This window comes from Sus scrofa, chromosome 17, assembly GCF_054392235.1.
Source record: "Sus scrofa isolate SSC_HxYL_T2T_F1_AM1 chromosome 17, Sscrofa_HxYL_maternal_Yorkshire_Landrace_v2.0, whole genome shotgun sequence".
NCBI lineage: Eukaryota > Metazoa > Chordata > Mammalia > Artiodactyla > Suidae > Sus > Sus scrofa.
In genome coordinates this window covers 59,898,660-59,923,930 of record NC_139399.1, presented here as the reverse complement: position 1 = coordinate 59,923,930, position 25,271 = coordinate 59,898,660, and the positions used below count along the sequence as shown (strand labels likewise).

Here is a 25,271-nt window from a genome sequence, read left to right as displayed (position 1 = left end):
TGTCTTATTTCCCTGTACCTCCCTCCTGCCCCCACCTCTTTCCCCTTTAAAAATATCTCAAGACTTTTTCCATGGCTGTTAAGACCGTGAGGTAAAGATTCAAGTGTACTCTTAAAACATGTATTACGTAAAAGAAATGATTCTATCTCAACAACGGGAATCCAAACAGAGCGAAACAAAAATTCAGCAAATCTGTATTTGCCTTTGTACCTTGTTGCTCAGAGAGAAACCGGGGAGTTTAAGTGGCAGAAAGAACACACGTCTCCTATTTAGTATCAGGCAGCTGTCATCGCCCCACTGATGTGGCGTTCACGGATTATGGCTTCTCTGGCACTGAAATACCTGTGCCCGCCCACCCTCTGCCCAGGTGTTAGGTGTCCTTGGGCCTACGCTACAGGGGCTTCCATTTTCCAAACAATGAGCACAATCTCTCCCTTAAGGAAACTTGTTATTGAAAGATTCGAGGGATTGGAATGTGTAATACAAAACAGACATGCAGGCAAGAATGAGTTTTAGGAGTTTTATGGTGCAGGAAGAGAAGGAACGACTTTACTGACTGTGAAATAAAGTCCTCACGCTACGAGTTGGCCTGAACCCACCTTGTGCAGTGGTTGTGTTCAAATAGACCTGAGATGAGAAGCCAGCCAGCCCTTGTGTGGCTGTGGGACTTCTGGGTCAAGTCCGTGAGATCCCTGTGAACCTCGGTCTCCCGTGGAGAAGCGCTAAAGCCTCGCGGGGAGGCTGTGAGAAACGGGAGGGGTCAGATCAGGGCGTTTTCTGGTGGAGGCGGGACGGTGGTTCCGTGTCAGGGGGCGTTAAGACCCGGCTGATGTCTCCACGAGGCGAGGAAATGCGGTTGAAGGAGCTGCGTGCGGGCGTCAGGGTGGTGGTAAGCTTAATGCACGACGGGTTGCCCGGATGGCTGGTGAAACCGCATTGCAGGGTGCGTCTCTGAGGGCTGTTTCTGGGAGAGATGAGCGTGTGAATCGGGAGTCTGAGGAAGGACAGAGGAGACCCTCGCTGATGCTCATGGGCGGCTCTGATCGGAGAGGCCTGAACAGAGCGATAAGGCCAAGGAGGAGCACGTCTGTCCTGGTCTGAGCTGGAACAGCCCCCTCGTCTTGTCCTTGGTGACTGGTGCTCTCAGGTCTCTGGCCTTCAGACTTGGATCGGGACACACGCCATCAGGTCCCCTGTCCTCAGGCTGCATTACGCCACCAGCTTCCCTGGTTCTCTGGCTTACAGAGGACAGATCTGGGACCTCCTGGTCTCCAGAGTCACATAAACCAATTCCTATAATAAATCTTCTCTTGTATATACATGTATCTATATAGTTCCTATTGGTTTTGTTTCTCTGGAGAACCCTAATACATTACCATAACGTTTGCCCCCCTCCTTCTTGGCCCCACCCATGGCATATGGAAGTTCCCGGGCCAGGGATCAAAGGGATGAAACCCACTGCCACAGCAGCCACCCAGGCTGCTGCAGTCACAACGCTGGGTCCTTAACCCTGCTGGGCCACGAGAGAACGCCTTTGCTTCCCTTCTGACCCGGCTAAACAGAAGCCCATTTAACCTGGGCCCTCCTGGCCTCCGCGCTTCTGCTTCTGTGATCCCTTCTTCCCAGCAGGCCCTTAGAATCTTTGCCTGCCCTGCACCAAAAGTTCTGCTCCAAGGCCGCCTCTCCTACAATGTCTTCCCACAGGCTCCCCCCCGCCCCGTCTAAAGCAATTTCTCCCAGCTCTTGTCTCCTCAAGCATGGTTGTCCCCCCGTGACAGCTGTTCTAGAAGACGGCTGTCCACATGGTGGTCTCGCAGCGTCCCCGAGGGTGGGCCCGCCTCCTCACCTGCTCAAGCCTGAAGCCAGGTGTGGCTCCAGATACCTGGCTTTTTGTGGCCTTCGAAGCGGCCCATCTCTAGTCCACTCTACACAGAGATCTTTCTCAACTGCAAAACTATATTGTCACCGTGATGCCTAAAACCGTCAGTGGCTCCCACCAGTCCGAGGTTGAGAATCAAACTCTTCGACTAGGGCCGTGATGCCTCCAATGCGGTGACCCTGTCTATCTCTTCAGCGTCCTCTGTTGGTTTTATTTGAGATCTAACTCAAATGCCATTAAAAGTCACCCCTTTAAGGCATACCATCCAGTCTTTATCACTGTTGATGTTGTTTTACTTACAATATTAACAAAGTCGCACCATTCTCACCACTCTTTAAGTCCAAAATATTTCCATCGCCCGCCAAGGAAACTCCAGACCCGCTGTCAGTCACTTTCCATCACCTCCTCAGCCCCAGCCTCTGGCAACCCCAAATCTTCTTTCTGCTTCTGTGGATTTGCCTCTTCTGGACATTTCATGTAAACTGAACTGCATACTCTGTGGCCTTTTGCGTCTGGCTTCTTTCACTCAGCAGAGCGTTTTCACGGTTCGTCCATATCACAGTATGTATCAGTAGTTCATTCCTTTCTGTGGCTGAATAATATTCCATTATATGAAGAACCTACTCTTTGGTTCATGCATTCACTAGTTGATGGGCATTTTAGTTGTTTCTTCTTTTGGGCTCATACGAATAGTGCTGCTGTGAACATCTGTGTTCAGGACATGTTTCCACTTCTCTTGGGTCTATGCCTAGGAACGGACTGGCTGTTTCGGGTGATGTTCCATGTTGCACCTCGGAGGTACCACCAGATGGTACCTTTTCGCATCCCCTCCGGCAGAGTCGAGGGTTGTGATGTCCCCAGTCCTCTGCCAGCCTCATCTGGTCCCACCCTGCTCCCAGGTCTCTGGGCTCCAACCCCCTTCCTCCTGGTAGTTCTTACACCAGCCCAACTCCCTGTCCCACAGCGAAAGGCAGGTCTTAACCTGTGGTTTTAACCTCATCAGATCCAGGGCTGCTTTGTCTACCCCAAAATGAACCTCATAAATAATATAACCTACCTACTCATTGGATTGAAAACATACACATGTCATTCTGAAACTCTCAAATAAGGAAGAATAAGTGGAATGTATAATAAAACCATATATATTATAATGCTGCAAGTCCCAATGAAGGAGGCAGGTGCTTGAGCAGAACAGGAAGAAACAGGTGAGAGGGACCGCTCCACGTGCGGGCAGGTCTAGGTGTGGGGTGTTGACCGCTCATGTGCCGCCAGCACGTGGAGTGGAGTTGCTGCCAGTGCTCTCCCTCCAGGAGGGTGACCAGTGTGAATCCCCAAGCAAATCCACCTCAGCCTTCTCTCAACTGGCATGGTCCTTGCATTCCAGGAAAATTCAATGTATGGTAAAACCAGGCAAAAGCCACTCTGTGTCTAAAGGTACAATAGAGTTGGGTTCTAGGTTAACCTAACTGCTCCTGGTGAGGGCCACCGCCATATTCCCTCGGGCCTGGAACCTTCTTCCCCTCCGCTTTGGCCAGGCACTTCATCTGCTCTTTCGAGTCTTTGTGCGAAATGCTCTTCCTCCAGTAAAACCTTTCTGGCCTCCTCTCACCAGACTAATTCTCTTCCAGAGCCATCTGAGCTGCTGCTTCACAGCATTTAGCACTGTTTGCCATTATCCGTTAATGCATTTTCTTTTCAGCAGCGTCCCCTTCAGGGCCAGGCTCCGATCCTGTGAGTCTGGATTTGTGGCTTTCCTATCATTGTATTCCCAGCCCTCTGCATAGTGCCTGGGACACAGATATTTGCTGAGCGAATACAATAAGGTTCTTGTCTACCTCCTTTGTTGTCCTGAGAGTTCTTAGAAGACATTATTGTGCCAAATGTATCTGTGTCCCCAGTGCTAAAGGTAGCTCTTTCTTTCAGGTGGGAAATGGTGGTCAAATATTTAACGTGCAAGCGAAAAGCCAAAGCAGGGTTGGGCTCCCGGAATCCTAATGAATGTGCTAAGGACGCAGTAGGGGTGTTCGGGCAAAGCCTCCAGAAAGTGCTGTCATCCCTGTGTCATGCTGGAATCCTCTTTACGGCTGTGGTTTCAAGGCCGAGCCTCCGCTTTCACTGTGTTAACAATGATTGGAGCTCTAGCTGCTGTGTAACAAACCACCCAAGCCTTGATGGCTCCAGGAAAGGGCCAGCTGGTCGTGTCTTACTGGCACACTGGGTGGTTCTGCTGGCCTCTCCTGGGCTCATGCGTGTGACCGTGGTCACCTGACCACTCGACGAGGGCTGGAGGGTCCAGATGGCTGCCCTCGCGTGGCCAGCAGCAGTCTGGCTCCGGCTCAGGTGCCATGGCTCCCGTCCATCTTCTAGGAGGCTGGCCCCCTCTTCACCCTCTGAGGTCTTGAGATTCCAAGAACGTGAAAGCAAAGACAGATGCAGGGTGAACGATGGTTCCGAAGCTGGAGGGCCACCACGTCTGCCTCAATTTGTTGGTCCCAGCAAGTCCCAGATGGCCATGGGTGGAGCAGCGGAGCTGGAGGGCACGGTCCCTGGACGCTTATCGTGATCCCGCCCAGCAGCCTCCTTAGAGGACACTCCTCTGGTTCCTTGTCCTGGAATCCCAAGGGCAGCTCTGGGTCTTTCTCGGGGTGGAGGGCGCTCTGGGACTCTGAGTCTCCCCTCTGAACCCCGGCGTCTCCGGGTCTGGGCCTGGAGATGGGGGTGGAGAAGGCGGAGGAGATCAGGTCGAACTCGTTCTCTTCCAGCTTTTGTTTGCTTTCACTGGGGGCGAGGGATCTCGGTTTTGCTCTGGTGAAGTCATGATCTCATTTGATTTTCCTGCCATTTGCCTTGTTTCTCTTCCAACTCAACTGCAATAAAAAAAAGTCGAATTAACGGAGCATTCTGGCTAGTTGTTCTGCGGCTTTTACTACAGAAGGACCTCAGGGTTCGAAGTGTTGATTCTTTTCTTTCTTTCTTTCTTTCTTTTTTTTTTTGTTTCATGCTTTTTCAGGGCCGCACCCGTGGCATATGGGGATTTCCAGGCTAAGGGTCGAATCAGAGCTACAGCTGCCAGCCTACACCACGGCCAGAGCAACACAGGATCTGAGCCACATCTGCGACCTACGCCACAGCTCATGGCAACGCCACGTCCTTAAGCCCACTGAGTGAGACCAGGGACTGAACCCGAAACCTCATGGTTCCTAGTCGGATTCATTTCCTCTACACCACAACGGGAACTCCCGGGAGCATCGATTCTTGAGCAGGCCTCCCGGGGGTCAGAATGCCGGCTCTGTCGGTTACTTGCTGGGGGGCTTTGTGTGTGTGACCTCCCTCCCTGCGCCTCAGTCTCCTCCTCCTGACGCAGGGGTCATGATGCTGGGGATGGTGGTTGTGAGGACAGAGGGAGGCAGCCGGTTCAAGTCACCCAGAGCGGGGCACACAGCCGTCACCACCCCCCGACAGCTGGCAAGGCGTCGGATCAGGGCATTTGCACGCAGGTCAGGCAGATGGCCAGCTTCTGTTGTAGATGTTGTAGATGTTTCTTTGGGGGGAGAGGGTTAGGTGGAGGTGGGGAGAGGAGACGGTGGCTTCACTAAAAAGCAATTTGTGAGCTCTCTCAGCACATCCATGAAAGAGCAACGCTTCCACGTGTGGTTACTTTTGCTCATAACTGCATCTTACCGTAGCCCTATCATGAGGAATTTGTGCTTTCAGTATAAATTATAAATCTAAACACATGCAGGGTTTGTTTTCCCCCCAAAGCAGATTCCAACCAGCATGAAACCAGCCAATCCAAATAAATTGTGCGCTAAGTCCATTGTTTCCAGCAACATGTAAACTGCTGGGCTGTAAAGAATTGCTTTGAAGAAGGCGCCCCATTAGTGCCCCTAGCATCAGGGTTCAATTTGGGCTGCGCATTTTTGAAGAGTTTACTAGAAATTTGTGGCTACAAAAGACACGCATTGGGGTGGGTGGTGGTGGTGGGGGGGGGAAGCCTTCTTACCAAATTGTAGAAGATGCCTTGAGCGGGGGCTCTCATAAAAGCACAGAAGAAAGCCGCAACCCTGAACGCCGAATTCCTCAGCTGGGGAAGTCATTCTGGGAATGCGAAGATGGCTTTCTAGGTTATGCCTGTAAGGAAATGACAGTCGCCGAGTGGAGAAGGTCAGGTCCTCGAGAGGCCCTGTGGGCACTCAGGTGCGGGGCACTATTGACTTAACTGGGGTTGGTTCTGGAAAGAGTTGACTCTGGAGGGTCCCTCGGGGAGTGCAGAGGGCGACTGGGATTCTCCTTCAGGTCAGGGCTCGGTCTCTGCTAATCCCCCCGACGGATTAGGTTCCCAGCTTTCAGGACAGATTTGTCCCTCTGCTGAACCAAGGTTTATGGCTGAGGTCAGAGGGGGAACCTGTCATTCCAAAGGTTTCCCCAGCTCAGCAGAGCCAGCCTCCATCCAATGGATCAGTCGTCTGTCACAGCCGAGCGGAGGTGCCAGGGACTGGACTCTGGGGCAAGCTGAGGGTGGGGGAGATGCCCGGCAGTGCCGGGTTGGGATCTTTATCTCCAGGAAGAACCCGGACATTGCAGGGTCTCTTCAGTGCTGAAGGGTCGATCAAAGAGGAGAGACCTGTCGCCACTCTCTGCAGGAAAATGATGGATTTTACCAAGAGGGATGAGCTGTCTCTGGTCAAGCTCACCCCCATGCCCTCCGGAATCGGAGACCCCTTCGCCATCCCAGACTTTGTCCCTTGTGGCTGAAGGAGGCTGGGGGTTTGGAGAAGTGACGAGTTCGAAAGAGCTCAGCCAGGAGTGAGGCTGCTGGGGTCCAGTCAGGCTTTTCCATGAAAATTAGACAATGACTGAATTCAGCATCATTTATCGAGCACCTGCTCTGCCCTGGGCACTGAGTAGGCAGTGGTGCACAGGGCAGTTGTGGGCTTTCCTCTCCCGTGGAGAAGGATGAGACAACAGGCAAGCTCGGGGGCTGGTGATGAAGACAATGATGAAAATCACATCTATTTCGTCGGAGCCAGCTGTGTGCCAGGCGGGGTCTGTGCACTTTACAGACAATGCGTCAATACTTCTCACCTTTAACGTGTACACGGATCAGTTCAGGATCCAGTCAAAAGTCAGAATCTGGTTCAGAAGGTTGGGGGAGGGGCCCAGGATTCTGTCCTAACAAGCTCCCAGGCAAAGCCCTGTCTGCTGGTCCACAGACTGAGCAACAAGGTAGTATTTCTTCTAATCCTCACAACAACCCAGTGCGGCACTACAGCCATTCCTGTTTTATTTATTTGTTAAAAAATCTTCTGTTATAGTTGACTTAGTGTTCTGTCCATTTCTGCTGTACAGCAAAGTGACCCAGTCATACATACACATATATATGTACACTCTTTTCCCCATGTTATCGTCTATCATCTTCTATTACAGGAGATTGGGTAGAGTTCCCTGTGCTGTATGCAGGACCTCATTGCTTACGCATTGTAAATGTGACAGTTTGCATCTATTAGCCCCAAACTCTCAGCCCATCCATTTTATTTATTTATTTATTTTTGCCACACCCATGGCATGCGGAAGTTCCTGGGCCAGGGATCGAATCCACGCCACTGCAGTGCCCCGAGCCACAGCAGTGACCATGCCAGATCCTTAACCTGCTGAGCCACCAGGAAACTCGATAGTTACCCCATTTTACAGATGAGGAAATAGAGCGGTCAAGTGACTTGCCCCAGGTCATACTGGGAAGGAGAGGAGCCAGGACTGGAAGCGGCCTGTGTGCTTATGCTGTTCTGCGGTGAGCGGGTAGTGAGGACGCCCGGGGGAAGGGCTCCACACTCAGAGTGGGGGGTTGGGAGAAAGCACAGGAGAATGTGGCTCCTGCGTGGGTTCCCGCAGGTTAAGGGTTAAGGCACTCAGCAGGGGAAAGTGGGAATCCAGGAGGGCGGTGGGAGACAGCCAAGTGGAGCGAGTTCTGCTGGGGGAACCACGGGAGGGAGCCAGGCACTTCAGAAGGACTGAGATGGGGTGGGGGGGTAAAGCAGGAGGGGCGTCCCAGGTGAGGCAGGGCCCGAAGGCCGCAGGCACGGCCTCCCCCAGGGCTGGAGGGCAGAGCTTCTCTAGGAGGATCACGTAACCTGTCTGTCTGCTCATCCTTCCCTGGTGACACACGTCCCTGGGGCAGCCCCTGCAGCCTCAAAGGCACGTCCTCACTGCCCCGCCCTCTGGCACTTCCTACCTGGGCTGAAAGTAGCACTTGGCACTGCAGGTTTCTGTTTCTGCGCCCGTGTCCCACTAGGACATTTCCTCCTTCGTCATCTCTGTCCCCGAATTCCCCAGCCTGGCACGTGGGATGATAACATCAGCCTTGCAGACATCTCGAGGATGCTGCGAGGCGGGGAGATGTGGACATCGTTTCAAAGTGTTAGGACGTCTGTGCTCCGGGAAGCTGCGTGCCTGTGGGGGCTGCAGCGAAGATGCTGGGGCAATGGGGAGTAAGCGTGATCACTCAGGGACTTGAGAGGGTCCATCACACCTCTCTCTGCCAGGCCTCCTTTTGGCCTTGTGACCCCCAAATGCCAGCAACTCAACCACCCTGATGACTCTGGCCCCATTCATTTGCCACCTGGGCTCTGATGCAGTAAATATTTTTGTTTACATGAATTTACTCTCTTGCCTAGTTTTTTTTTTTTTTTTTTGGCCATGCCTGCAGCATGTGGAAGCTCCCAGGCTGGGGATCAAACCTGTGCCACAGCAGTGAGAACACCAGATCTTTAACCATGGAGCCACCAGGGAACTCCATCTCTAATTTTTTGTTTCGACAAATTTCAAACCTGCAGCAAAGCTGAAAGAGTAGCTCCAAGCGCCCCATATCCCCTCACCCAGACTCACCGATTGTCAACATTTTTCCATATTTGCCATCTCTCTGTTACCCTCCATACATACATTAAAAAAAATGCAACCACAAATAACAAGTGTTGGTGAGGATGAGGAGAAAAGGGAACCCCTGTACATTGTTGGACAGAATGTAAACTGGTGAAGCCTATGGAAAACAGAATGGAAGTCCCTCAAAAACCTAAAAATAGGGAGTTCCCGTCGTGGCGCAGTGGTTAACGAATCCGACTAGGAACCATGAGGTTGCGGGTTCGATCCCTGGCCTTGCTCAGTGGGTTAAGGATCCGGCGTTGCCGTGAGCTGTGGTGTAGGTCACAGACTCAGCTCGGATCCTGCGTTGCTGTGGTTCTGGCGTAGGCTGGCAGCTACAGCTCTGATTAGACCCCTAGTCTGGGGACCTCCATATGCCACAGAAGCAGTCTAAGAAGTGGCAAAAAGACAAAAAACAAAACAAAACAAAAAAAACTTAAAAATAGAAATACCATACGATCCAGCAATCCCACTGCTGGGTATGTATCTGAAGAAAACGAAAACACTAGTTCAAAAAGATACAGCATCCATAGCAGCATCTTTATTTTCCTTTTTAGGGCCACACCTGCGGTAGATGAAGTTCCCAGGTTACGGGTCAAATCAGAGCTGCAGCTGCTGGCCTACACCACAGCCACAGCCATGCCAGATCCAAGCCACACCTGTGACCTACGTCACAGCTCTAGGCAATGCCAGATCCTTAACCCACTGAGCGAGGCCAGGGATCGAGCCCTCATCCTCATGGATACTAGTTGGGTTCATTTCCACTGTGCCACAATGGGAACTCCTTGTAATAACTTTAAATGGAGGATAAGCCATAAAAATACTAAATCAGGAGTTCCCATTGTGGCTCAGCGGTAACAAACCAACTTGAGCTTAATCATTCAGTGGGTTAAGGATATGGTGTTGGCATGAGCTATGGTATAGGTCCTCCAACGTGGTTCAGATGTGGTTCAGATCTAATGTGGCTGTGGCTGTGGCTGTGGCTGTGGCCGGCAGCTGTACCTCTGACTCGACCCCCAGCCTGGGAACTTCCATATGCCATGGATGTGGCCCTAAAAAGACAAAAAAAAAAAATTATGCTGTATACCTGGAACTGATATAATATTGTAAAACAGCTATATGTCAATTAAAAAGCAAAAGAATAAAAAAACCTCATGGACTTATTTTTTTTCTGGGTCCATTAAACGTATTTAAATAAACTTTCCATTTTATTTATCTAGTTTTCTTTCAGTTTCGCTGAGGTAGAACGGACCCTGCAGCACTGTGTGAGGTGGGCAGCATGATGACTTAACTTACACATATCATGAAATAATTACTGCAATAACGCCAGTGAGCCTCCATCACTCCACAGGGATACAAAATAAAGGAAAAGGAAAAAAATTTTTTTCCTTATAATGAAAACATTTTTTTCCTTATGATGAGAACGCTTAGAATTCACTCTCCTAACAACGTGTGCATATAACGCGCCATAGCGTTGATTATATGAATTGTGTGGTACCTGGCGTCCCTAGTATTTATTTATCTTCCAACTGGAAGTTTGTACCTTTTGACCATCTTCATCCAGTTCCCCTCTCCCCCAAACGCCTGCCCGGGGACCACAAATTTGACCTCCTTTTCTATGCGTTTGTTTGGGTGAAGTGTCGCTGACCTGCAATACGAGTTCCTGGTGCACAACACAGCGGTTCAATATTCCTACACATTACAAAATGATGACCACTCACCTTTCAATCTTAGACTAGTATGATTTTTTTTTTTTTGGTCTTTTTAGGGCCCCACCCATGGTATATGGAAGTTCCCAGGCTAGGGGTCAAATCAGAGCTGGAGCTGCCAGCCTACGCCACAGCCACAGCAATGCCAGATCCTTAACCCACTGAGCAAGGCCAGGGATCGAACCCAAGTCCTCATGGATGCTAGTCAGATTTGTTTCTGCTAAGCCATGACAGGAGCTCCCCAGAATAGGATGACATTTACAGAAAAGTTGCAAAAGCAGTGCAGAGAACCCTCCATACCCTGCACCCAATTCCTAATTGTCCCCTTGCCGACATTTTACACTGCATAGTACTTTGGTCATAACTAATGAACAAATATTGATACATCATTATTAACTAAATTCTGTGTTTTATTGGAATTTTGTTAGTTTTTCCCTTATCTGATGGACTCCCTTTTAAACTTAAAAAAATTTAAAAATAGCTAAGTGGAAGACAATGGAAAGCCATGACTCACTTGCCAAACAAGATTCTAGCTGGATGCTGTAGGCTGCGGGCTGATCTAAGCCTGCAGCCTGCTTTCTGTCAAAAAGGGAGCTTCGTAGATGGCAAAGGTGTTAAAGATGGATTAGCACAAAGCTGAGACTCTCTCCCAGGCCAAGTAGGATGGCAAGACAATTGCTACAGGAATAAGACGATGTTCCCCCGGGAAGGTCAGGCCTGTTTAGTGTGTCCTCCGAAGTCGTCTTGGCCGCTGCCGTCTCCTCCCTGGGAGCCCCACTTGGGGAATGGCCTGGTCTCCCTGCCACACCTCGGATGGCTGGAAATCCCACGTATGAGGTTGTCACTGTGCAAACCTGGGGCCTCCTCTGCCCTCGAGGTCGGGGCTGAGGGGCTGGTGCCCCCACTGGCTTGGGGCCATGGACAGTGTCATTTGTCTTCCCTGCAGTAACTTCCCAGCTGAATTGCCAGAGCCCGCAGGCATTTGACAATGAAGAACAGAGAGTTCTCTTCTGGAGAATTCCATCACATCATGGTACGTGAGAAGCACCTTGTCTGGAGCCCCAGGCCCGCTTGCCTGCCTTGTCTCTGAGACATGGTCATGCCATGGTCAGTGAGGGGGAGGGGGGAGGTGGCTAAACAGAAACTGCTTTGGCAGCAGCCGTCTCGGTGACATACTGTCTGACGTTCATTCCTTTAAATGCTTCAAAACGGGTTCCACCTTTGACAAGTCAGAGTCAGTGACACTGTTTCCTGAAGCCAAGTCATCGTTGTCCAATACTTTGCTTTCCAATAGAGATCTGCTGGCCTCAGTTCCACGAGATCTAAACCCACGACAGAGGATCTCGGCCAGCTCCCCGGCTCTTAGGAAATTTCTCTTAGTGAAAAGTCACTGTCGGATCTGGGTCCCAACACCTGACTCGACGTGATCAACCTGGAGTGTCTGTGGAATTTCTGGGTTCACGCCTCAGGGCTGCTCTTCAGTTCTCAGCTGACAGGTTGTAGAACTCTTCGAGTTAGTCCAAGGGGGCAAATGTGTGGATGAAATTTTCTCTGAGTACGTGGTGCAGCGTCCCTAGGGAGGGATGCTGGTTGGGACATAGGTAAGAGATGAATTCATTTTCACTTTTCAACATGAAGCTGTGACAGGTAAGAGCATCACCCTAAAACTTTGCCTCCCCCCCTTTCCCAGAGGTAATGACTCAGTGTGGTTTATATCCTTCCAGACTATTTTCCTGGCTTGATATGTGTTTCCATAGCATTTCATTTTGTGTGTGTGTCACAATCAGGATTATGCGGAATGTATCATTCTCCCCCCTTTTGCACTCAGAAACCATCTTCCTTGTTACATACAGAGGCAGCTCACCCTTTCAATCCCTGCCTGGGACAGTGTGATTCTTTCACAGTCTATTTAACCAACCATTATTTGATGAATATCTATTTCCAATATTTCCCATGACAAATCATATTTTTTTCCAAAGGTGTCTGCCTCCTTAGGATGTGCATCAGTGATGTTATGGGTGGCAGCCTATGCTCATTTCTGGTTTTCAAAGATCTTGCCAAATTACCCTTCTAAGTGTAAGTGTGTGTGGGGGGGTTGCGGGCAGGGGTGTCAGTTTCTCTTCTTTGGGGCTGTTTACTCCTGGTTTTTTGTGTGCAGTGGCTGCAGGGTGGCAGGGAGCCAAGGGGCGGCAGGAAGAAATTCATCTCTAGGTGTTACAGGCTGGGAGGCACCGCCGCGGGGACCTCTCCAGGGTGGGTGTGAATGGGAGCTTTGTTCCTGGGTCCATCCCTGAGCAGAATCCAGAAGTCCAGACGTGCGGAGGTGACAAACAGAGCCATGCATCTAGACCCTGCCCCTGACTGACTCAGAGACACCATGAAGTTACAGGATTTCTACACACATGGGTAATGGGGTGGGGGGCAAACCCTGCAATCATTAGGTTGTTTAAAAAAAAAAAAGGGCAGTAAAAGAGGCTGACATTAACTGTAAAAACGTAAAGGAAGAAAGCCAAGCTAATTTGCATCCTCGCAGAAGCCGGAGGTCCAGAGGGGATGCTGGGGCTTGCGGGGAACAGGACCAGAGGAAGGGGTGTATGGAGGATCAGGTCCTGACAGAGGCGGGGGTGGGGGTCAGATGGGACGGAGGGAAGCGGGAGGGAAAGGAGGCAGCGTGAGGAGGGGACCGCAAGTGGCACGGTAAGAGGAGCGAGGAGAGGGCCTCGCGGGGAGAGAGAGGCTGCGTCCTGTCTGTTTGTGATTAGCACGAAGCCCGGTGCAGAACGGAGTAAACAGAAACTTCCAGGCGTCCCCACACCCCCCTCTGAGGCAAAGCAGAAATCAGATGCTCCGTGATTAATCGTGGAGAGTTCAGGACACGACCACAAACGCTGTGCGGACTTGAAATTAGCTGCCTTTCCTCGGTCCCCTTGCCAAGATGGGAGTGGGGGGTGGGACGTGGAGGGGTGGGGGCCCCGCCTGCGGGGGGCCGGCATGGAATTCTCCCTGGCAGAGCGCAGAGTGACACTGACGGGCAATCGGCCGCGGCCAGAGCAGCAGGCAGCATCCGGGGGGAACGGGCCGGCTTGGGGAGAGTACCCAGGCGGGCTTCCCGGAACCCTGACACCGGCCGATAAGAGCCCCGCGGCGCTATCGGAGCCCAGCGGCCCCGTCCCCTCGGCACCGCAAGGAAGACTCGGGGGCAGGGGGTCCTCGGAGGCCACCTTCCGAGCGGACAGCCCGGACAGGCTCGGCTCCTGAGCCCTGCAGCGGATGGGGGCCGACGCTTGCTTCAGCCACGGAGAAAGGAGGACGGCGTGACACGGTCCTGAATGTCCAGACTCGCTGGAGGGTGAGTGCGGAGCCACTGCCCCGTGTGCGGCTGCGTGTGGACCCGACTCTAGAGGGAGGGGAGGTGTGCGGAGGGCAGCACGTCTGCACATCCGCCTGGAGCTGGTGGCGCCGAGGCTGAGGAGAAATCATGAAATCGCAGTATCTCGCTGTGTGGCCTTGGGCAAGTTCTTTCCTTCTCTGGGCCTCCCATCCATCCAGAAAATAGGTGGTTGAGGGAGGTGATTTTTAAGAGGCTCTTACTAGGACAGCTGTTTTGTGGGTCTGCCGTGTGCTCAGGCATTGCTGAAGCTTGAGCTGGGTGAATCCCCATGAGGGGTGCGGATTGTATTTATGCTCCTCATACGCTGAGCAATTGGAGACTCAGAGAAACAGAGACTTTCCCAAGGTCACGCAGCTGGTTGGGGGCAGAGATGAGAATCAGATCCCAGTCTGATTTTCCTTTCACTAAACTCTCCGCCTCCAGGAGTACACGGGGCTCCTATTCTGTGTGCCCTGAATCTGTGATTGTCCCAGGCAGCAGAAGTGAAGGAGGAGAGGGTGCAGGGAGTGTTATGAGCAGGAGGTGGGTAGAGGGGTCAGACGATGAAGCAACAGCCTGCGCCGCCTTCAGCTGTTTGGAGCATGTGTCAGCCCCGGGGGCGCGCAGGGCCCTGGCTTGAATCTGGAGGGCCTGGTGCCACTTGCTGTGTTTGCCGCCCTGCTGTTCGGGCTCCCGGTTGTGAGAGAAGAGGGTTAATATCCGGCAGGGGTGGAGAGAGCTGGGGGTGGGGAGAGTGGCACATGCCTCTACTAGGTTTCGTTCCAATTTATTTTGCCTTTTCAAAAAATCTGTTTCGAATCATTCTGGGCCCCCACTACTCCTCTGGACCAAACAGAATTGTGAAATACATACAGTGCTTTGCACATGCCTCCCCTGGGGAGAATCACATATTAATAAGATCGTAGGCTATCTGCATATACATCCCTGCAAGCTGTGGTGACAGCAGCCAAGAGATAAGATGCAGATAAAGTCCCCTAGTGTCTCCCTGGCACCGACAAAGAAGATGCACATAACTTCAAGGGCTGGGAAGTCCACGCAGGGTGTGGCAGGTGGGAAATCCCTCGGGTGCCCGGCATCTGGGGAGCGCGGGAAATCCCAGCACCCAGATGTGCCTCCTCTTTTCTCTTCCCTTGGAAAATTCCGTCCGGCAGCAGCTCTGTACTCACTCAGGCCTCCTTCACTTTCTGGGGCTGGACCAGGTCCTCTGCCTTGGGCTCGAGTCGAGATCTGAGTGGTGGTCCTCACTCTAGGGTGACCAGCCTGTCCCAGGAGACCCCTCAGTCCCGGGCATGCCGGGACAGGTGGGCACCTACCCTGTTCTGCCCTTGCTTTTTTCCTCTTTGTAACCTTGAGCAAGTCACTCCACTTCTTTCATCTATAAAACGAGGGGATTGTTTCAGGAAATCTCTAAAATCTCTTTGCAACAACTCTAAACACTGTGACTCTGGTTGGAGAGCACTTAAGTTCTAAGTGTGGGTGAGATGAAAGCTTAAGGAAGAGAAGGAAGATCTCGTGAATTCTCGATGCATCAGGGAAGGCGCAGAGGAGCCTGGGATTAAGAGAGGCTTGAAGAAGTGACTACTGTCAGTGAGAAAGTCCTTTGGCCCCACGAGCTTTGGAAAAACCTAATGAATTGCTGCAAGCCCAGCTCGGTCCTGCAGCTTATTTTTTTGCACAGTGATTTAACCCAGATGTCTGCTGGTTACAGAGCCCTCACCTACTCATTGCTGGACATTCGGCACCCCCAGTTCTCTCTGGGAGATGTGTCACAGGGGCTGGAAAACTGGTCTCTCACCTCTGCCCCCAAGGCCACCTGGAGAAGCTTCACTGTCACTGACACCCACCTGGTGGGGCCAAACCCCCACCCTGTAGTGCCTGAGCTGCTCTGGGTTCTGGGCAGAGGTGGAGGGAAGGGCTTCCTGCCTAGCCCGTGACACTCTGCCATGTAGTCCCTACACCACGTGTGCTAGAGCCAGCTTTGGACCGGCTCATGAAAGCAGATGGCCAGATTTTTCAGGAATTTGGTGAATTCATTGCTCAACAGACCCATTATTAAAAAGTAAACTTCATAATCTAAAAGAGAATGGATGTGTGTATATATATATAACTGAGTCACTTTGTCATACAGCAGAAATTGTCACAACATTATATATAACTATACTTCAATAAAGCCTAAAAAATTAAACTTCATAAACTTATAATTACATAAATTATATTAAAGCAAAGCTGTAAGTACTCAGAAGTCATCACTTTCCATTTTTTAAAACTATGTGTGACTCTGATCTGGGCTCTCGGACTTTTCATTGCTGCTGTATCTGTCCGGTGGACACAGCCCCTGACTGTGTGCTTCGACATAACTCTTCCCAATTCCATTTTTAGCGACTTCAAGTTGGTAGCCTGAGGTTGGCCACGGTGGGAGTAATTACACTATGGGAACTGGCAGAAGTACAACTCAGGGCTTGATTTATAGTTTTGTTGATTGTCTAGAGTAACAAAGTGATCTAGAGAGAGAAAGGGAGGGAGAAAAAGTTGACGCAGATGAAACATAAAAGAGTGTTATCTCTCTACTTGTCACAGTGGGAATAGCACCAAAAGTCAAGGAAGTTGCTCGCTTCGTTGACAAACCAGGAAGGGTCCGACCTACTTTTTGTTGTATCACTTCTGTCTTCCTCCTTAAGGGAAAGGCAGATATCGGCCAAGCCAATGTTCCAGAAAGAGCTACAGTCACCCAGCATTATCACCATAGGTTGAATACAGATACAAGAGTCGGGGACACAAATCAACAAAAACATTCCATGTGAATCAATTAAGCAGAAGAAATTTACAAAAGGGGGAGGTATGGTGCATTTTATGTTTATTTGTAAGTGGTGTGCTGCAATCCTTTACTTCAATACCATCTATAGCACACCTGAGTGTATATGTGTATATGCTCATGTGTGTAAGTGCACATATATGTATATACACACATGTGCATGCGTGCGCACGCACACATACATTCTCCAGGAGAGCTGGTTGTTAAACCCTTTCCCAACACACCTCTGGCCACACAGCAGATACGCCTCTACCCAGCATCTCAGAAATCTCGTCCTGGACCATCCTCAGCTCTCCCCCAAGGGGACTCAAACTCCAGGCATGGGCCCTTGGGCACAATCCCTGTTTCCTCCTGTGGCCTCAAACCAACCAACAGCTCAGCTCCTCCCTCAGGCCCTTAGCACCAGAATGGATGCAGAGATTGGGTGGGGCAGAAGGTACTCGTTATCTGGCCGGCTGCATCCAGGGCCCCAGCTCGGGCAGCACAGAGGCCCTGGGCCCTGCATTTGCCATCTTCGCCTTCTCAGGCCTTTTCCGGGTTCCCTCACAGGCAGCTCCCTGTAAATTACACCCTGTTTCAGGGCTCGTTCCTGCCATGCTTGATTTTCCTGCACAATTCATGACTCTCTAATTGAAACAGTGTCTTGGAACATGGGGGAGGAAGAGCTAAGCCAAACCTATAGGATAGTTCAGACAGCTTTCTATTTTTAGAAAGCCTAGGAGCCAGGTGGGCCCTTTCCAGTCTCCCAGGCCGGCAAGCACGAGAGGAAAATATTTCTCATTCCCCAGTTGCTCCTTCTTCCAGGCCCGGCCAAGGAGGAGGCCCAGGTGGGGACACTGGCCGCCTAAGAGAAGGGAGGCTGGGATGGCAGGAAGTGAGCGCTGCCCACAGCAATTTGAAAAAGAACTAAAACATGGTGGGTTATTATTATTATTATTATTATTATTCTTTTTTATTTTGTGTGGTAGGAAGGGCAAACCTGAGTTTAAATCTCAGTGAGTCCCATTTCAGGTAACCACTCTCTATTCTTCCACAGCATTCATTCAGTCATAAACCTAATTTTAATTTTCAAAAGTGAGGTCATTCTTCTTTTTTTTTTTTTTTTTTTTTGCTTTTTAGGGCCACACCCGCAGCATATGGAAGTTCCTAGGCTAGGCGTAGAATCAGAGCTACAGCTGCCAGCCTGCACTAGAGCTACAACAAGGCCAGATCCGAGCAGCATCTGCAACCTACACCACAGCTCATGGCAACGCCAGATCCTTAACCCACTGAGTGAGGCCAGGGATGGAACCCACATCCTCATGGATCCTAGTCAGGTTCGTTAACCACTGAGCCATGACAGGAACTCCCAATGAGGTCATTCTTACATTTTATTCTGTATCTTTTTTCACTTGATAACACCCCCGGGGTGTCTTTCCATCTTAGCACATGAAGGCCGAAACCAGTCTTTCCAAGGCTGCATAGCAGAAGTCCCAGGAGATGTGGGTTTGACAACCACATCTCTACTTTCTAACCAGGTCTCCAGCTTTCCTGACCGAAAAACACATGCATAGAGCCCAGCTGCTTCCACTTCTCAGTAAGAAAGACATTCTGTTGGCTCTCCCCTCAACCACTTTCTGGAAGCTGTCCCCTCCACGGCCCCCACCCAGGCCCAATGGCCATCAGGTCTCTCTGGATGTCCGTGGTTGCCTCCTCACTAATATCTCTGCGTCGGCTCTTGGCTCTCTGATGGTCTGTTCTATACCTGCAGCCGGCGGGGTCCTGTGAAAGGTAATCGGATTCTCCTCTGCTCAGAACAGCCTCCGCCCTGCAGTCTGGCTCCCCTCCCCCCAGTTAAAAGGCAGATTCCTCATCGCAGGTGGAAAGCCTCGCGGCATCTGGACCTCCTCTCCCCTGCCCTCCCCATCACTGCACGAGCTGTTCCCAGGTGTGCCAGGCGCCGTACCGCCTCAGGACCTGTGCCCTTGCTGTCCCCTCTGTCCGGGACACCATGCTGCAGATCTCCAGGTGGCTCACGCCATACCACTCATCATCACCTACCATACAATACATTATTATTATTATTTTGTCTTTTTAGGGCCCCACCCGTGGCATGTGGAAGTTCCCAGGCTAGAGGTTGAACTGGAGCTGTAGCTGCTGGCCTACATCACAGCCACAGCCACAGCCACTCAGGATCCCAGCCACGTATGCGACCTACCCCGCAGCTCATGGCAACACTGAGGGAGGCCAGGGATTGAACCCACGTCCTCATGGATACTAGTTGGGTTCATTACGGCTGAGCCACGATGGGAGCTCTTATAATTATTTTTTAAATATCCTCTGCTAAAAGGTGAGTTTCCTCAGGGCGAGACTTTTTTTTTGGCCTGTTTTGTTCCGCGCTGTATCTCACAGTAGGCACTCAAGACGTGTGGAAATGTTTGCTTGGCTATGTTGCCAAGGGTGACGAAGGAGTCAGGCTGAGAGAGGGTCGCCAGGAACCTCTAGCTGAGCCACATTTCATGTACAAATACCACATTTTAATAGCCTGTGCTAACTCACCAAGCAGCCACGCCTCTGCCTAACAATGCAAGTCTGAGGAGTCCTCACCCTCAGAGGGGCCTGTCGCACCCTCCCAGGCCGGGTCCCAGGTCCTTGCCGTGGTCCCCGTGCTCACCCCTCTTGTTCGTCGCAGGTGGGCTTGGAGGACCCCGTAAACAACCCGCTCTTCCTTACCCGAGTTCGGACGAGCCCGGAGTCGGGCAGAGTCTGGGACGCGGACGCTGTCGTGGCCAGGTGGCTGCTACCGAGGTGTCCCTTGAATGGAATCCCCACCACCCGCCCGCCCGCGTCGCGTCGCGCTGCAGGCAGCCCTCCCCTGAGGAGCATGCGCAGTGTGGCTCTCTACGCTCTGCGCGGGGCAGTGAGTGGTGGGGGAGGGGAGGACCCTGCAGGTGGAGGCGGGAGTAGGTGGGCTTAAGTGGTCCCTCCAGACCACGGGAGGCCTCCAGCCACCAGACGCCAAAGAGGCTACTGCCTGGGTGACAGCAGCGGGAAGGTTCAAGGTCTTTTCTCACTTGCCGGAGGGTTGGGGGCATTAGATCCCTGGTCCCCAAATCCAGGTCCAAAGAGCTTTCCTCAAGTCTTCAAAAATGGACCTCTGGCAGAAGTGAATTAATCACAACCCAGGTGAAAGAGGCACCTGGATGGCCCGGTTTACCCTTTCATCTAAGCAGCTCACTGTAGCTCTTTATAAAATATAAAAACACCTGTGTACCCACCACCCAATCCATAACCCAGAACTTAGACAGCTGTTTATAACCATGCGACCATCCTCCTTCCCACTGTCTATCATGAATTTTGTTAATCTTTCCCTTGGTACGTAAAATAAAATTTCCCATCTTTTCCATTTTTAGGTATACAATTCAGTGGCATTTCGTACATTCACAGTGTTCTGCAACCATCACCACCCTCCATCTCCAAAACTTTTTCATCATTCTGATTTCCCTCGTTTTAAAAAAAGTACTGCCACTCACATATTGATGCCAACAAATATATTAATATATATTATTTACTGTCGCTTATTTTTGAACTTTAAGCTCCAAATGTGACTTTAAGTTGACTATACGTGTCTTGTGGACTTAAACTTTCTTAAAGCATTTTAGCACTATAACCCATCCATATGGCAGCAGAGAGCTTGCTGTAGATGCAGCATTTCCCGGCTCTATACTAGTCCATGGTTTGCCGCGTCCACGGGCATTTGGGCTTTTACCCACATGTCTGTTGGCTGTTACAAACAGTTCTCCTCTGAGTGTTCTTACACCTGTCCTACTACATTCGTGCTGGTGTGCATCTCAGGTGTGCAACAGGAATTGCTAGGTTGTAGGGAATATGAAGTCATAGATTATTTTCTGATGCCTCTGTACCAATTCACATCCGCCCTCCACCATGTGGCATTAGTTAGAGGTCTTACCTTTTGTCACTTGAATGAGTGGCACTTCCCCGTATCTTGACCACCCCGACACGGACAGGCCTGGCTGCCACTGGCTCTGTCTCGCCAGGTCTGAGAATACACAAAGCCGTGAGCTGGCTGTGAGTTCTTTGTGGTACAGCTGCTCCTGGAGGGGAACCGAGCCTGACCACTGCGCCTCAGGAAGGAAAATCGGGGTAGGGGATAGAGACCTTGCCCCGACAGCATCGACCTCTCCTTCCTCCCCGCCCCCACCTGCCTTTATTTAGTCTGATTCTCCCCGCGTGTGAGAAATAGCGTGACGGGATGGGGCAAAGCCGCACCCCGTGACAGGCACTATTCCACACGCTTTACATGTGTTGTTACTAACTCATTCGCCCTTCAGAGCCTGCAAGTAGAGGTGCTCTTTAAGCCCTACTTTGAAGATCTGAAAACTAAAGAACAGAGAGGTTAAGTAATTTGCCTGAAATCATGCAGTAAATGCCAGAACTGGGTTAGGATCCAGCTTGTCTGGCTTCTTCTAGAGTTTATGCCGTCTCTTGGCAGAGCCTAGCAGTTAGGTGTCACAAACTCTTCATTCCTACAGACTTGGGTTCAAATCCTGGACCCCCAACGAGTATGCTGTGTGACTGAGCAAATTACTTTACCTCTCTGCACCTCTAAAATGGCAAGAGCCCTCTTTTCCAGAAGTCTCGTGGAATGTTCCTTCTCATGCCTTATTGTTTCTAGTTGAGTTGGAGGCCCATTCCCGAGACCTCCCTGCGATATGCTCATTGGCTTAAGCAACTGCCAGGGCTCCTCTTTGGAGCTGAGGAGGCGTCAGTTCCATCCAAACCAGCGACGGCAAATCACGGAGTGAGGTGCCCCAAGCCAACTGCTGTTCCTGGGAGCAGGGAGGGGGTGCCGGGCAACAGCCATGCAAGTGTCCCTCCAGGCTGGGCTGCTTTGGCCACTGACCTTGACAACTAGCTTACTGCAAGAAAGGTCAGCCGGGATGGGTGGTAACGGGTGATAACCTTGGCTGTGTGAGGCTGATGGCTGTGCTTGGGCTGTGGCACACAACGCGTCCAGAATACCCAGGGATAAAGCAGGTCTATGCTTTTTTGGGGGGGTCGGGGGGGGGGAGTTCCATTTCTGTTGCCAATTAGTTCTGCTTGAGAACAGATGTTTTCTCAACACCAACATGTTGGCCGCCCAGGCTTGAGTTCTGCTGAAGAGCTCAGAGAGGGGGAAAAGGTGATTTTTCTTTCCTTCCTCCACCCCCAACCGTGATACCCGGCTGTTAGTGACGAAAGAGGTCCCGTGGGTCCTTTCATTTTCCTTGTCATGACTCCAGAAAAGACTATCAAAACATCGGCGGGCCCCACTGGCTGTAATTGACTCTAGGGGAAGCTGGCTCCCACAGCATCTGAGTTATCACAATCCGCTTCAGACAAGGGGGCTCAGTCAGGCCTCTTCTCATTGCACCTGCTCCCCCTGGCCTGGGGGGTGCAGGGCAGGAAGTGCTGAGGGGTGTCTGCATGGCTCTTCCCTCCTGGGGTCCAGGGTGCTCCTGGAGGTGGGGCTATTGGCAAGGCAGAGAGGCCGGGAGACCGTGTGGCAGGCTGGTTCCACGCCACATCCCAGCTCTGCTGTTCGTAGCCACGAGCCGTGGACAAGGGACTTGAGCCTGGTGCCTCAGTCTCCTCGTTTCAAAGCGACGGCCATGGTCCCTCCTCCCGAGATTGCTCTAAGGACCAAATGGGTACACACACTGGGAAGAGGCTCTGACCACATGCAAAGTTCTTCCTAAACGTCAGCTTTTATTATTTACTCAGGACCCCCTCACGCTTCCTCCACTGACACTTGAGTCGCAGCTGGTTGTGAAAAGTGTCTTGGAGCTCCCGTTGTGGCCTCTCAGTAATGAACCCACTATCATCCATGGGGACATAGTCTCAATCCCTGGCCCTGCTCAGTGGGTTAAGGATCTGGTGTTGCTGTGAGTTGTGGTGTAGGTCACAGACGTGGCTTGGATCCTGCGTTGCTGTGACTGTGGCATAAGCTGGCAGCTGTAGCTCTGATTCGACCCGTAGCCTGGGAACCTCCATGATGCTGCAGGTGTGGCCCTAACAAGAAAAGAAGAAAAGTATCTTAACTCAGTCCCCTGTTGATGGATGTGAGAGCAGTTCCAGTCTTTTGTGGCTGCACAACCTGTTGCACTGAATAACCTGAGCTCTGTGTGTCCACCCCTCCCTACGGTCTGTGAACTTTGGCTCTGGACTTTCCTCCCCAGCCCCGCAGAATGAGGAGGGGTGTGTGGGCGAAGGGCCAGCCAGGGCCTGGCACTCGGGCCGGCCTGCAGGGCAGGGCCTCCTGAGGCTGGTGGACAGATTTCTTCTTGTCCCTCTGGGGAGTGGCGGCACCTGGCCCCGGGGCCTGGCAAATGCCCGAGGTGGTCTGGAGAAAAGAAATCTGTGCCACACAGGTTCTGCCCACCTTCTGCAATCCTCTTCCTCCAGGAAGCCCCCTGGGATCTCTGTTCCAACTCTCTGGACTCTCTCTGCATGGATTCAGCACCATGGTATCTGGCTCCCTTTTGGGGGGTCCAAACCTTAATATGAGTCGGGAAGGCTGGATTAAGGTCCTGTTGGCCCTCCCACGATGGAAGCCCCTGGGCCTCTCTGTCCTCATCTGTGTGAGCAGGACAGTGATGATAGTGGTGACAACTCAGGAAGGTCCCGGGAGGTCTCAGTGACATAACGTTTATGGCATGTTTGACCCTGTGTCAGGCACGAGAAACAAGCTCGGGTTAGGAATGTCACATCTGTGGGAGGGTCCAGGCTCACCTCTCCCACTGGGCCGTGGGTACTTGCAGGCAGCAGCGTCTGATCTGGAATCAGGTATAAAAAGGGTCAACCTACTGTGTGGACCTGGGCAAGTCATCCTGGGATGAGTTTTCTTTTGAAAAAATGAGGTTTCCTTTTTTTTTTTTTTTTTTTTTTTGACTGTGCCATGGCATGTGGAAGTTCCCTGAGCCAGGGATTGAACCTGTGCCTCAGCAGCAACCCGAGCCACTATACTGACAATGCCAGGACCTTAACCCATTGAGCCACAGAAGACCTCCTAAAAAGTGGGGGTTCTGGTGACACTATCTGGCAGGTTTGTTTTGGAAATTAAATGAGGCAGAGCACACAATGCTTTGGACTTGCCAATGCTCAGCAAATGCTGGCTATTGCTGATATGGGTTATCTTCAGTGTTAACACCATAAATATCCTCGGAATTCCTGTTGTGACTCAGGGGTTACAAACCTGACTAGTATCCATGAGGATGTGGGTTTAACCCCTGGCCTTGCTCAGTGGGTTAAGGATCTGGTGTTGCTGTGAGCTGTGGTGTAGGTTGCAGACACGGCTCTGATCCCTTGTTGCTGTGGCTGTGGTGTAGGCTGGCAGTTCCAGCTCTGATTCAGCCCCTAGCCTGGGAACCTCCTTATGCTGAAGTGAAGCCCAAAAAAGCCAAAAAGAAAATAAAACAAAAGAAAACCCAACATAGTGTCCATGAGGATGTGGGTTCCATCCCTGGCCTCGCTCAGTGGGTGAAGGATCTGGCTTTGCTGCAAGCTCTGGCGTAGGTTGCAGATGGAGCTTGGATCTGACGTCGCTGTGGCTGTGGTGTAGGCCAGCAGCTTCAGCTCTGATTTGACCCCTAGCCTGGGAACTTCTATATGCCATGGGCGCTGCAGTAAAAAAAAACAAAAAAAAACAAAACAAAACAACAACAACAACAACAACAAACAAACCCCAAAACGTGTAAATATCCTCCAAGAATCAGGGTCATGTTGGTATTTAGAGAGTCAAATGGATTGACAAGCAGGGCCAAGCCGGCTTGTTATAAAGCAGGCTGAGGGAGGCATTGCTGGGGGGGCCCATTCTCATGTTGTTGACCCCTTAGGATAGAGGAAAACAACCCAGGATGACTTCAGTTGCGGTTGTGCCATCTGCCAGCATTTAACTCCGCCAGATGCTGGAAGAGGCATTACCACCCCCCACCCTTATTATTATTATTAATATTTTTGCTTTTTAGGGCCACACCTGAGGCATGTGGAGGTTCCTAGGCCAGGGGTCGAATTAGAGCTACAGCTACCAGCCTCCACCACAGCCACACCAGATCCAAGCCATGTCTGCGACCTACACCACAGCTCATGGCACTGCTCGATCCTTAACCCACTGAGGGAGGCCAGGGATCGAACCCACATCCTCCTGGATACTAATCGGGCTCATTCCCACTGAGCCTCAATGGGAACTCCACTGCCCCCATTTTATAGACAAGAAAACTGGGCCCAGAGAGGGGAGGGCCTCACCCTGAGCTGTGCAGCCAGCGCCCAGCCCAGCAGGGGCCCACCCACTGCTCCTGACCCTCAGGGCAGTGGTCTTCACCGACCCTCAGCCCCCAGGCAGGAAATGGATGAGGGGTCAAGACAGTGTCCCTCCGCGGCCAGAGCCGTGCACATTTCTGACATTTTTGCATCTTGGGACAAAGGGTGAAGAAACTTAGATGAACTGTTCTTATTTCCTGGTGGTCAAACACTCCTGACCCGGGGAGGGAGCTTTGCTGCTGGGCTGTGTTCTAAGTGTGGTTTTGC

The 25,271-nt window shown here is 51.5% G+C and overlaps 1 protein-coding gene and 1 long non-coding RNA gene across 25 annotated transcripts in view; one reads left to right on the top strand and one right to left on the bottom strand.

The window, feature by feature from the left end:
• Window positions 1–506: 506 nt before the first annotated feature.
• Window positions 507–19,506, bottom strand: LOC106506715 (uncharacterized). 2 transcript variants are annotated; one of them, XR_014832545.1, is made up of 4 exons: window positions 19,419–19,506; window positions 5,883–6,010; window positions 1,389–4,746; window positions 507–865 (listed from the first exon to the last, which is right to left on the bottom strand). It is a non-coding gene; the product is annotated as an uncharacterized LOC106506715 (long non-coding RNA). The 2 variants fall into 2 exon arrangements; XR_014832544.1 differs by having other exon boundaries at window positions 507–964; window positions 1,847–4,746.
• The window catches only part of RIPOR3 (RIPOR family member 3), a 74,520-nt gene continuing 62,760 nt past the window's right edge, over window positions 13,512–25,271 (top strand). For all 23 annotated transcript variants that reach the window (XR_014832513.1, XR_014832510.1, XR_014832515.1 and 20 more), the window contains exon 1: window positions 13,512–13,852. The gene's annotated coding sequence lies outside the window, so the exon portion shown is untranslated. The remainder of the gene's footprint in view (window positions 13,853–25,271) is intronic.